The sequence below is a fragment of the Microtus ochrogaster genome, linkage group LG4 (genome assembly GCF_000317375.1).
Source record: "Microtus ochrogaster isolate Prairie Vole_2 linkage group LG4, MicOch1.0, whole genome shotgun sequence".
NCBI lineage: Eukaryota > Metazoa > Chordata > Mammalia > Rodentia > Cricetidae > Microtus > Microtus ochrogaster.
This window is the reverse complement of record NC_022030.1, coordinates 1,810,799-1,824,148: the sequence shown is the minus strand read 5'-3', so window position 1 is coordinate 1,824,148 and position 13,350 is coordinate 1,810,799. Positions and strand designations below refer to the sequence as shown.

Sequence of the window (13,350 nt, the reverse complement as noted above, 5' to 3'; positions counted from 1 at the left end):
AGAGAGAGAGAGAGAGAGAGAGAGAGAGAGAGTTGACTGATGGCTCTGTCCTGAGCTGGAATGGCCAGGCCAGAGTTTTCTATCTGCAGCAGTTCAGTCACAAGTTCCCTTCCCCTTCTGGGAATATAGAAGGTCTCCAAAGACAATGGTTTGACTTAGACTGACTTTACAATGGCTTGGAAGTGAAAATGATTTCATTAGAAACTTATTCACTGAGCCAGGCAGTGATGGCACACGCCTTTAATTCCAGCACTCAGGAGGCAGAGGCAGGCAGTTCTCTGTGCATTTGAGGCCAGCCTTGTCTACAAGAGCTAGTTCTAGGACAGGCTCCAAAGTTACAGAGAAACCTTGTCTCGAAAAACCAAAACAAAGAAGCACACTAACAAAAAACCAAACCAAACCAACCAACCAAACAAAAAACCCAAAAACCAACAAAGCAAAACAAAACAAAACCCACAAAAACAAAAAGACCTATGTATTGTGTTATGAATTTTGATCTGCCTTCCAGGCTGACAATATATGGTCATATCCTCTCTGGAGATTCTGGGCAGTAATAGAGAGCCATAAGTCCTAATCAGTCACAGAGTCACAAAGGAAACAGTCAACACTCAACAGCGCACTGTGTCACTTAGCGGTAAGAGTCAGTATCAGGTGTATTAACTGAGCTTCTTATTGAGGCTGTTTTCAGATCACAATGGTTTTATCTGGCTTTAGCCCCTTGTAAGTAGAGCAGAACCTAGGTACGAGTTCAGGCTTTCTCTTTTTGGTGATGGCAAGAAACTCAGGACAGAAAATGGAAGCAGCTAAGGCTTCCTCCATGGTTTATCACTGCCAAGTGTTATGGTTTAAATCTCACCAACTCAGGCTTTGAATACCTGTTCTTTAGTTGGTGGCTACTTTGGGAGACTGTGGAATCTTTATTAGGCCGAGGCCAGCTGGTCGAAGTAGGTTGCTAAGGATAGGCCTTTGAAGGTTCAGGCCTGGCCCCTGGTTCCAGCCGCTCTTCGCTCCCTGGTCCACTGTAAGATGAAGAGTGCCTGCTCCACACTCTCGCTGTACCAGTGTCATTAAGCTCTCTATCAGGACGGATTGAATACTTTCATCTCTTAGTTCCATCATGTCTTAGCATCACAGAGGTATAAAAGTAACTACTGTAGTGATTCATAATACTGAACTTGGGGTCAGGGAGGACGGGGTGTATATACTTCTGTGGGGATTTCATATCAAAGGCTCTCACATGTGGGAGGAATGAAGAATCGCCACCATTAATGCAATCTACTACATTGTAATTTGGAGGTCATGGGGTTGAAATATTGTAGAATTTACTCATCATCAAGTGCATTAAAACTGCCCACTCCCATCATCACATCGTATGGAAGTGGCCTCTAGAGGGAACAGATTCATTAAAAACCAACATGCTTGTTCTTGCCTGCCAAATAAACAATTAGTCCAGGAGTTCTTTTGGTTCGTAGCCCTCCATCACTGTTGAATAATTGGAATCTGACCCATAGATTTTCAGAGTCAAGGTGGACTGTGAGGTTTGCTGGATTGTGTGAGTTCTAAGAACTCATTGAACACCAACTCGCATGCGTATTCAGTTTTAATGTCCCATGCTTACCATTTCTTGTACTGTTCAGAATCACAACCTTTTTCACTTTCTAACAAACAAATGAAGAAAAATAGTTTAGACACCACCGGGTACACATTAGGTTACCCTCGTAATTGCAGTAGCAAATCTCCCCAAACCCTATTTCTTATAAACAGATGTTGCTTTCAATACCCTGAGAATTCAGGGGTGTTGAAAATAATACACCAAATATTGTGGCTCTATTTGAAAACCAGTATCTTGACCCAGTGATGAATCATTATCCTACAATTAAATATGAAACAATAAGTTACTGACGTCTTTGTATAGATTTTATGGATCCCAATTTAAATCAGTTTCAGGAATGTGGTATTATACCCTAGCAAGATTTCATACAAGTCCTGCTTGGGTGCAGCTTGATGGAGGTTTTTCCGAAAGTGTTTGAAGATGGGTGATACATTCCAGGTTTAAGGTAGGCATATGGGATCAGATGTTCCAGATGACTGGGGCAGGGAAATTCTGCAGCCTACGGTGGAGCACAACAGATAGTTCAGCTGAAATGGTGTGGTGTTATTTTAAGCTTTGTTTGGTAGTGTGTGTGTGTGTGTGTGTGTGTGTGTGTGTATGCTTACTTATGCAAACTCACACCACTGTGCACGTCTGCCAGACAGAGGACAACTTTGTGGAGTCAGTTCTGTCCTTCTTTGGCATGGGTTTCAATAACTGAGCTCAGGCTGACAGGCTTGCACAGCAAGTTCTTTCACCAGCTGTGCCATCTCGCTGCCAGGTGATGGCACATTTGCCCTGGAGATCTTCTCCTACTCCACAAACTTCTTTTTGGCTGTTTTTCCACCCCATCATTTCCCTTTGTGGAAGCACCTGTTACCTGCACACTTGCTTTTTCTCATTTCCATAAAGACAATAGTTTACTGCGAAGTATTGACCAACCAGCTAGGTCAAAGGAGGAAAAGCCACAGACTGTAGCCTTTGCCATTTTCTGGAGTGTAAATGTTCCAGCTATGGCTGATTTCAAAGCAGCAATGCGTTAAGATGGTGTCAGCTGCTGGGAAAATATTATCACACACTAACTGAGTGAGCTGATTCCAACACAACACTGACTCAAACCCATATCTTGGATGTACTTCCTGGTAAAGGATGAACTGGTTTATATAAAAAGTTAGATGCAGAGAGTTTTTTAGAAATGCTGTGTTACATTTGGTATCTGATGAACATGAAAGGCTACAGACTATGATTTCCAGTGACCCATGATACAGGCAGGAGTGTCCACTTCCCTGCCAACTTTCAGGTGCATTTCCATTGAGGCATGGAGGAAACTGTGGTTTCTTTTTGAAGCAGATCTGCGAGTTTCAAGCAGTTTTACCCTGAATAACCACAGCTGCTACCTCGTCAGTCTCCCCGAAAAGACTGGATGACATGTGAGCAATGGCTGCCATCTCTAATGCCCTCACTGACTTCAGATCAGTGGAGAAGGGTCACCATGTTACCACCATCCCCTTGTCACGTGAGGCACGAGCTCTAGAGATGGATTGCAAGTTCAGGGAATGATGGCAGGTCCACTAGGGTATGTGAGCTCAGAAAAAAGCTGTATGGTCTCCCAATTCATATTTTAGCAGCTGCAAGATGGCTTTCTTTTCTTTTCCTCAAGAAAAAAGCAAAATAAAGTTGAAAATAATTTGCAATGCCATATTAACAGCAAATTGTTTAATGACATTAACATGTCTCATTTTCATGGATTTGAGAACATTCTATTTCCTGCTTTTTGCTTTTCTCTGTGTCTAGGGCTTCATGTTACCTGAAACTTACTACATATGAAGTGGTCCGTGAACCTGCTGCGAAAATGAGTTGAGGGCAAAAAGGGAGTATGGGGCGGGCTAGAGATTTTTCTGTATGGATTTGGTCCTTAATATAGCAGGTGATTTATGCAGAATATCTCTGTCTTACAAGTTCAATGGTGCCAATATAATTATGGAGCCCCTATTTTGTTATGTATTGTGCTAGATTCCAAGGATATATTATATGACTTAATAGGTAATGTATTCAGAAGAGATATAAATATCCTCTAAAATATGCCTTTCTTTAGTTCCCTCTCCGGTGTGTGTGTGTATGTGTGTGTGTGTGTGTGTGTGTGTGTGTGTGTGGTATGTGTTTATATGGCAAGTGTATGTATGTGTGTGTATGTGAGTGATGAGTATGTGTATATGCAGTATGTGTGTGTTAATGTGTTTGCGTGTGGTATATTTGTATGAGTGTATGTATGAGTGGTATGTGTGTGAATGTGTTTGTGTGTGTGATATTTGTGGTGTGTGTGTGGTGTGTGTGTGTGTGTGTGTCTCTCTCTCTGTGTGTGTGTGTGTGTGTGTGTATTTTGGAGACTGAATTCACGGCCTCACAAACATTAGGCAAATACTCTACCACTGAGCTACAGACCCAGAGCCGGGCAAAAACCTTTTATGATACAAGCAGTGTCTGCCTTTGAGAAGGACTGAGCTCTACACAGCGTGAAGCAATCTCTGTCCATCCCATAAACACAGATCATCACACGCTGTCCATTCCCCTGTTGTCATTTTCTGCTGCTGATGACAGGGGACATGCTCTGACTCACCCCTGTGGCAGACCTCTGGGGAGGACAGGACTGCAAAGGCAGGAGTGTACGTGAAATAGCAATCTAGAAAATCCGTTCTCATTCAAAAGGAAGAAAGTAAGCCGGGTTCAGAGATCACACACATGCAGCGAAGCAGAAACCACACTGTTGTCTGTAAATGCGGCAACGCTAGGGTCTGCACAATGCGGCTGCCTCAGGACCACCATGTAATCCACTCCCAACAGATTTCCATCCACTGCGTTGTCTGTGTGCAGCCAGAGTCTGACTCCTGAGTTACCTTTGAAACCACAGAATCTAATGAGGTCAAATTCTGACCTCTAGCACAACGTGACCTACCACTGAGATCATCTGTGGTCTCCAAATTCTGCTGATACCTTTGAAAATTATACTTGTATGTGTTTATTTGCATGCATGCGCATGTGTATGTGTGTGTGTGAACATGTCTGTATGTGCCTGTGAGTGTGTGTGTGTGTGTGTGTGTGTGTGTGTGTGGGTGTGGGTGTGGGTGCACCACGGTATATGTGTGTGGGTCGAAGGACAGCTTGTGGAATCTGGTTTCCACCATGTGGGTCCTGGGGATCAAACTCAGGGTACAAAGATTGGGAACAAGAACCTTTTACACAGAGCCATTTCACCAGCTCGTCTGCTGCTTTATATTAAAAAAAAAAAAAGGATGCAAGAATGTTTTCTGTGACTGGTTCGACCTCTGCCTAGGACTCACTATTGCTGGGAATAACCTCCAGCATTTGTTCCTAAGTGCTTGCTACTTTGAGGGGTGGCAGAAGAGGGGGTGGGCATGGATTTCTATCAGTTTCAACTCCTTTCCTCCTCCTCTCTTTCTTTCTTCTCCATTTTTATTTTTTCCCCTTTTGCTCTTATGTAGTTTTTAGGACCCCCGGGAAACATGATATTCTTAATGGGCAAAGTTTCAGAAAACAGAAGTTGCTTCTGCAGATAACATCTGCTTTGGGGGCTATAACATAATATTAATCTGCCTCTTTGCCCTGCAAAGTGCACCAAACTAAACTGTTTGGAGAAAGCTAGGTGATATTATAATAAAAATTGTCCTGCTCATACATTTCTTAGAATAGGAGACTAATAATGATTACAAATTAAGTTCTAAAAAGAAAGCGTGGAAGGAAGGAGAGGAAAAGGAAGGAAGGAAGAAAGGGATGGGAGTCCTTTATTCATTTAGTAGGTCACTGTCTTGTCTGTCACTCCCAAGACACACACACACACAGACACAGAGAGAGAGAGTCTGTCCTTACCTCTGTCTCCCACCATTATCAGTGTCTTCAGTGTCTCTAGCTGATTGATATTAACCCTCATTGGCTGGAAAGCTAGAGACTCAGTCAAATCACAGAAGCTGGACCCTCCAAAAGCTCTTGTCTGTGACTGACAGTGGGTTCAACAAACTCAAATGCCAGTCTCAATCTATCCCCATCGCCATATGTCTTTGATTAGCTGGGAGATCACTCCTTATTATAGTGTGGCAAGGTTACTAAGAAGAACAAAGGGAGAAAGTTGGAAGCAAAGACGACCCCCCCATACTTGCCTTTATTTTCAATATCTCATTTCTCTTCAGTTCAGTAGGTATAAGAACAAGAGGGAAATTAAGGGATACATTGTTTTGGTCAGTGTGTAAATCACATCTTCTTTTTAGACTCAGTTCGTCATAAAACAAATGAGAAAAAGATAAGACAAATTATCTCATTGCTACATTTTATGACCCAGAACCCCAGCTCCTTCCCATTTTCTATTTATCGTCACTACATTCCATTCCTGGGCCCAATTTTGGGCTCTTTTTCCAATCGTTGTCCTTGTCAGTTTCTCATTGCCTTCTGATCCACTCCTAATTCCGTATGCCTTTTTCTAGAACCCTTTGCCCCTCGTTGACTTCTTAGTCCCTTGTCCAAGAGTCAGTGTCATGTGAATGATTGGAACAGAGAAAAGGGGATTACCAAATGGGAGACAGTAAGAATAGTATATGTTTCCATCACCCCAGTGAGAAGCTCTTTAAAAATCCCATCAAATTGTCGTGGTACTGTTCCATTGAACAGTAAGTAGAAGTTAGGGGAGCAACTTGGAAAATATAATCTCTGAAGATATATCTCAAAGAAGATGAAATCAGAATCTAAAACTTAACCCTAGTTTTGAAAAACAGCATATTGTCAAATTTGGACTTTCTAGGTAGATAGGTGTTGCGAAATGCTACTGCTAACCTATGCAACAACCTACTCTAAAGCTTAGTGAAATTGAACTCATGAGTTTGGTCAGATTGGCCAAGACTTAGACAGATTCTATCATGTGTCTTTGATTATCTAGAGGATCACTTAGGAGAAGCTGTCTTAAGATGATTCTACTCCTCAGTCTGCTAGTCAGGGGATTTGTGGAACAAGAAGCCACTTGTCTTATTCTCCAACATGGAAATGGAAGGTTTCTAAGAAGCGACAAAGCGTAAGGAGCACTTTAGGGCAAACACAAATGAATTATGCCATATTCTTTGGCCAATACAAAAACACAAGGCGACTCGGATACAAACAGTGCGGGAACAAGACGGATGCTCTTAATCACACGAGTTATAGAGTCACGTGGGGGAAGGAGTAGATCCAGGAAAATCACTGCTCCACCAACGCCATCAGTCTTTTACTGGTATCAAATACACGCTTCCCAAGGAATATAAGACTGTCTCCAAGACAAATAGAGACACTGTGGAAATTAATCTTAGTCTCCAATTTCCTGTGTTTCTACTATTTGTCCTTCAACAAGATGATGAATTTCTACAGCCTCTAGGACAGCCTGGATGTCTAAGATCTTTTGACATAGCTCTTGGCTACAGTTTTCATTTTCCCAGGAATACTTAATGGAATGTTCTTAAAATGTGCAACGATCGAATTTTAGAAACTTAAGTGGTGAGAACATAAATTCAGAAAGTAGTCAATGTGTTCTACAATTATCAAATTACGTAAATTACTTTCGAGACTAATCCTGTTAGGCATATTGGATTAATTAGCTAGATTATACAGTTAGTCATGCAGTTTTTAATTCTCTAGTTTACCCCTCTATTAGCTCTCACTAAGCTTCATTCATGTCAGGTCTCCCTTTCGTTTAGTGAGAAGCTGAAGAAACATAAACCAATTAGAACTGAGCGTATTTCATTAGTGTGCCCAGAGTCAAAGGCAGAAATATGCCCAGATTTCAGGAAAGATCGAAAGGATCCTGGAACGCTGACAGGAAATCTTGTTCTTCATCTTTGGCCTTGGTATCTCGAGATTTCAGCCGAGCTTCATTTGTCTTCCTGTAAAGCAACAGTGTGTGATGCAGAGGGTTAGAGTCTAGAAATACAGCAGTGAGTTAGGCTGACAAGTTCTTGCTTCGTTAGAGGCTAAGCTATTGTAGAGAGATTGTTAGCAAAGTGCGACAATACACAGATTATGTCATGTAGAAATAAAGGTTACAAAAAATAATAATGGGATGAAAAGATGCTGAGTCGTGACAAGCAGAATTCTTACAGAAGATTGAGAAATGTGCCTATGATGGTGATTGCCAATATAAGAACTGCACTTGATTGGTCCATCAGTATCTTGGCCGTGAAGGGGGAGGGACTCCTGGGGTTCCACCCCTCCCAGAAGATCTATAGGTTGATGGAGGAAGAAGAAACGTCCCCTGCCCCCAGTGGGCTACTTGTAATGTTCCCATATTTCTGTAAACAACCCCAATGAAACTCACTAGGTACTTCAGCCACTTTAAAAAAAATAAAAGAATGTGAAAGTTGAAGAAAGGTTAGTTGGAAAGAAAGGATCAATAGAAGGGAAAAACAAAGGAAAATAATGGATGTGTGTGTAGATATGATCAAAATACATTGTGCCATAATGAAATCTGTTATATAAAACTAATACATGCTAATAAAAACATTAAAATAAAATGTGTCTCTCAGATGAGGTTTAAGACTGCATGCATTTGAAGAGTGGATGTGGCTAGAACATCTCCTTATTGGTGTTTTCCAAATCTCTAAGCAAAGAGTATAACCAATCTGTCTTAGATCCACGCCCAGCATCCAAGGATGCTACTTGGGCATTGGGGAGCAGAGGCTGCTGACTTTAACATGCTAGACCTTAGAATCTTATGGACAGGTAGAAATCTCATTTCCAGAGAAAGGAAGTGTGATTGTTTCTCCGTTACCATGAACCTTGAAGCAACAGAAACTTAATCCTATAGTTTTGGAGTCTGTAAGTTCAAAATCTATATTTTCTCTATTCTCCGAAGGTCCTGAAGGAAATCTTTTCTAGCCATGTTCAGATACTGGTGTTCCTTAGTGAATAGCCGCATAACTCTTAGATTTTCCTCTGTTTTCACAGAGTCTCTTCTTACATTTTTTTCCCCTGACATTTTGTGGTCTGTTATGTGAACACTCTCATTACATTGGAGCTTAGCCCAACTCAGTTTGATATTGTCTTAAATTTTATTTCCACCTTATCTAAATAATCACTATTTCTAAATAAAGACATATTCTGTGATTTGCAGGGTACAAAACCTTGGAGTATAGCCCCATTTCACCTAGAAAAGTGAGAGAGTTAAATGAAAGTTATTTAATGCTAACCTACAGGGAAGCATGCCTAGGGATGTCAGGGGAGGGTACTTCAACGGGGAAATAGTAAAACATAGAAATACTGATGGATTCTAGATTCAAGATGGCAGCAACCTTCAAGGAAAATAGAGAGGGTCTTTGTATTTCACCAAATTGCACCCTCCTTTCAACAGGATGATACGATCTTGACAACTGAGCATCTATTAGGTAATCAACATATGTCTGAAACCTGTATATGGCTCCATGAGTTTTTGGTAGACACCTGTTCCTTGCTCCTAGGATCACAGTGGTTACATGATGTTTCTTCTTGGCCCATGGTCCCTTCTCTAGTCTTCTATTAACCACTTCATTTAGGGAATCTTCAGCTGTAATGACTGATAATAAATGTATTAATATTCCCACAGATCCCACTGAGAGGTCTTTCACACTGTGGCTAGTAGCCATGTCTTTGATACCCCCAGAGTCCTGACTCCTGGTGCAGATATAAAAGTTGTTGCTTCCCATGAGGTCTCTTTCTCACAGAGGGTGATGAGGTCCTGTGAGTGCCCAGGTAGTGGGTAGGGGAGAACGGCCCTGAGGCTTTAGGGTAAGGGGATTTAAAAGGGAAAAACCACAAGCAGGGCGGGCAAGTCTTGGTGTTTTGGGATTGGGTAAAAGTATACAACTTTTGAATTTGTTGGTTGGAGCAATCATACACCTACAAGGACATTTGAAGCAAGCAGATGTAAATGGATGTTGTTTGTGTACCCTGGTGGGTCACTCTGATCAGGGCAGGCACAGTTTCTTGGGAGTGTCTGTGACTTTGCCAGACTGCATTCACCTCTCTAATTAGATTCTGTCTAAAATGGAGTTTGTTCTGCTCTTTCAGGTCTCCTGGGTTTTCTAGACCCAAAGCTTTGGGAATTTCTACATGCTTGTCTGTTTCTCTGTAAAACCATTAACTAGAATCACAAATAATTGATAATTAGAAAGAAACTATCCTGTGTATTTTCAGAGTATTGGGGATGTTTTAGCATAGGCTTCTAGATTTTCTTCAGTGTTTGGAAAGAGCAGTTTTAGTGAGTGTCCCTGGATCTGGAGTTACTAGTGACTCTTCCCTTAAGGTGGTGTGGGTGTAAGGGAAAACTTTGAGAATCAGGTGGGGTATTTGATGTCTTTTAAGAAATGTGAGACGCCTATGGAAGGACCCTTTTGCAGTCTGTGCGATATTTAAAGGGTGGGCTTTCTGGTGACAGACCTGGGTTTACATCCTGGCTGGATGAATTTCCAGCTGAGTTCTTCGGTAAATCAATCCATCCATACCTGTTTCCTCTACTTTAAGGGGAAATAGCCACCCCTTTGACTCTCCTTGATCATTAAATGCAATGTCAGAACACTTCTTTGCAGTGTGAATTGCTCCCATCTTTCCTGTTAGGCTCCGGGGCCCGCCCACGGTTTCTTCACTAGGCTAGTCTCATTCCTTGCCCACTATTGATGTTTGTTGTTCTTGTGTTTGTTTTATCACATATGCCAAAAGAGGGGACAATATTATTTTTACTATCAGTGCAAGACAAACACTTTACCACCCCCAATACTTCTATATATTTCTAACTTTACTGTTTGGACAGAACCTCTGGTTCCTGTAGGGTTCTGACTCTGTACATCAGAACATCTGCTGGGGATTTCTATGTGACCGCTCTACTCACTCACGGAATTTATCATCTGCTCAATCTCCACATGGAAGCTATCACCTTATTCCCAGAGCTGGTTTTGACGTCTCTTGTTCTGTATCAATCGTCCTTGATGCTATCCTAGAGAAAACATAGAATATACTTCAATGCCTTCTTATCCCAGAATCTTCTATGCTAGAAACTGAAAGTCTCTTCTGTCCCTTTTCTTCTTTTCGTCCACTGACCCTGTAGGCATCAAGTGCATTTGTGGAGCCCCTCGTGTGTACTCCTGCAGCAAGTTTAATTTAGTTGTTACCACTTTCATGATACACATGTATAAAAATGGTGCAGCCAAATATAATGGCTCAACTCTGGAAACACACATTCTGGATTTGAATTCCTCTCACAGAATTAAGTTCCTTAGTTTTACTCAGCCACAGACTTCTCAGCTATACAGTAGCCACTAGGACAGTGCCTTTCCCCGTGGGGCTCTTAGGATTTAGTGAGTTATCTCATGTTGCATCCTGGAGTAGCTCTAGGCACGTAGTAGGCATGATACATATGAGAGGCCCTAACCGACATCTGCTTCCTCTCTCTGCAGCTTGTCCTTCACCATATTCCTTTCTTTGCCTACACAGAGCTGTCAGGAGATTAATTCCATTTTGCGGAGTGCTCATTCCCTCCCTAATAAGGGCATGCTCTTTGCTTGGCATGCAGAACACTGTCAGACTCACCTCTGGCTGTTCACAAACAAACCTCCTCCTTGTCTGGAGAGCAGTCCCCAGATTGCTTGCTTCCTCCCAGCGTTTGTCTCCTGTGTGTCAGGATACACTCTTTCCCTCACCATCCTCTGGTGGCTCTGAGGCCTAATAGACTTATTCATATTTTGAGGGTTTCATGCATGATCGCTGCATCCCCATTATTCCTGTGCTCCCTCCAGCCCATCTACCACCCCAATTAATATCTCTTCTTTGTTAGTTACATGTATATTTATATGTACACACACATACACATATATGTGTATATAACCCACTGAGTCCATTTAGCTTTCTTTATATGCATGTGTGTTAGGGAAGACCATTTGGGATTTGGGATTTCAACTTGCACAGCATAAGGTCTCTCTGTCCCTTATTTTCTATCTCTTCTTTATGAGCGATCTTCCCCAACCATGCTGATTCTTGGTTATCCATGGGAATTCTTTTTTAAAAATGAATTTTATTGAGCTATATATTTTTCTTTGCTCCCCTCCTTTTCTTTCCCCTCCCCTTCAACCCTCTTTATGTGGGAGTCCCCTCTGTGTGCTGTGATTACAATTAATTAATAAAGAAACTGCCTTGGCCTGTTGATAGGGCAGAACTTAGGTAGGTGAGGAGGACTGGACTGAATGCTGGGAGGAAGAAGGGTGGAGTCAGAGGCGCCATGGTTCGCCACCAGAGACAGACATGCTGAAACTTAGCTGGTAGACCATGACCTTGTGGTGATACACAGATTAATAGAAATGGGTTAAATTAAGATGTAAGAGTTAGCCAATAAAAAGCTAGAGCTAATGGGCCAAGCAGTGATTTAATGAATACAGTTTCTGTGTGATTATTTCAGGGCTAAGAGGCAGGGAAGAACAAACAGCACCCTCCTCCGTTGCAACACCCTCTCCTATGATCCATGGGAATTCTTAACAGCATTTACTTCATTTTCTCTACCTAATGCAGCACAGTGCATCCACACCTCATGCCAAGGTCTCCATATCACAGTCTGGCTCTGTGTCATTGAAGATAGACTCTAACAGGTCGGAAGTAGAGAGCTAGTGTTTATGCCTGCAGGCCAAGCAATCTCTGTCAAGCCTGTCACAATGACAGCTCTGCCACAGGAGGGGATCACAAGCTCACTACAGACAACATACATTGAGTATAGGTGTGTCTTGTCACATGACTTGACTTACAAATATACATGAAAGGCTAGATTTGGCTTTGGGTTTACTGCTCCCATTCTAGAGAAATATGTATTTAGGAGAGAGAGGGGGGGGCTCAAAGGTTAAGAGCACTGACTGCTTTTCCAGAGGTCCTGAGTTCAATTTCCAGAATGCACAAGGTAACTCACAACCACCTGTAATGAGATCTGGTGCCCTCTTGGCCTGCAGGGACACATGCAGGCAGAACACTGTATACATAATAAATAAATAAATAAATAAATCTTTTTAAAAAATATCTATTTATGTGCTGTGATTTTGAAGATAAATTTGATGGGATGGAGTGTTCTGAATTTGAGAAGATTTGGGTTGGATAACATGATGACTAATCTTGATTGGATCTGGAATGAACTAACAGGCAAGTTGTTGAGAGATTCTCTTGTTCAGCTGAATTGAAATGGGAAGGCCTACCACCAAGTGAGTGGCATCTTTCAGTGGCAGCAGATTAAGGAGGTCCAAGGAAGAAAAGCTCTTGCTTTTTGTCTACTGCCTTTATGTTGTGTTGGCATGTTCATCTACCCTGATGGCATCTTGCTGTTTCTGTAGCCACTGCTGCTGGCATTCTCCTCTGTCATCAGAACTGTGCTTCTTCTCCCTTCTTATGTTGACTGAAGACCAATGCCCCCACCCCTCCAGAATCCTCCAGGCCTTCACCATCAGACCGGGACTGCCGAGGCATCTGGCCTTGTGGACTGGGCAGCTTCTGGGTTCTCAGCATCTCCAAGGTGAAGGCAGCTATTGGTTTACCTGGACCTTAGCATGTAAGCTGATCTAACACCCTCCCCCATCATTCTATCCTTCTGTTCTGCTAGAGAACTCTGACCTAATGCAGAGCCTAATGAGTCTTATCATCTCTACATGTGGGCAGAGGGGATTTGCCACTGATTTCTGACATATAGCAGACACACATGAAACACACACACACACACACACACACACACA

At 42.2% G+C, this 13,350-nt stretch overlaps 1 pseudogene; it reads right to left on the bottom strand.

The window, feature by feature from the left end:
* The window catches only part of LOC101986597, a 6,031-nt pseudogene extending 2,992 nt beyond the window's left edge, over nt 1–3,039 (bottom strand).
* Nucleotides 3,040–13,350: the final 10,311 nt, after the last annotated feature.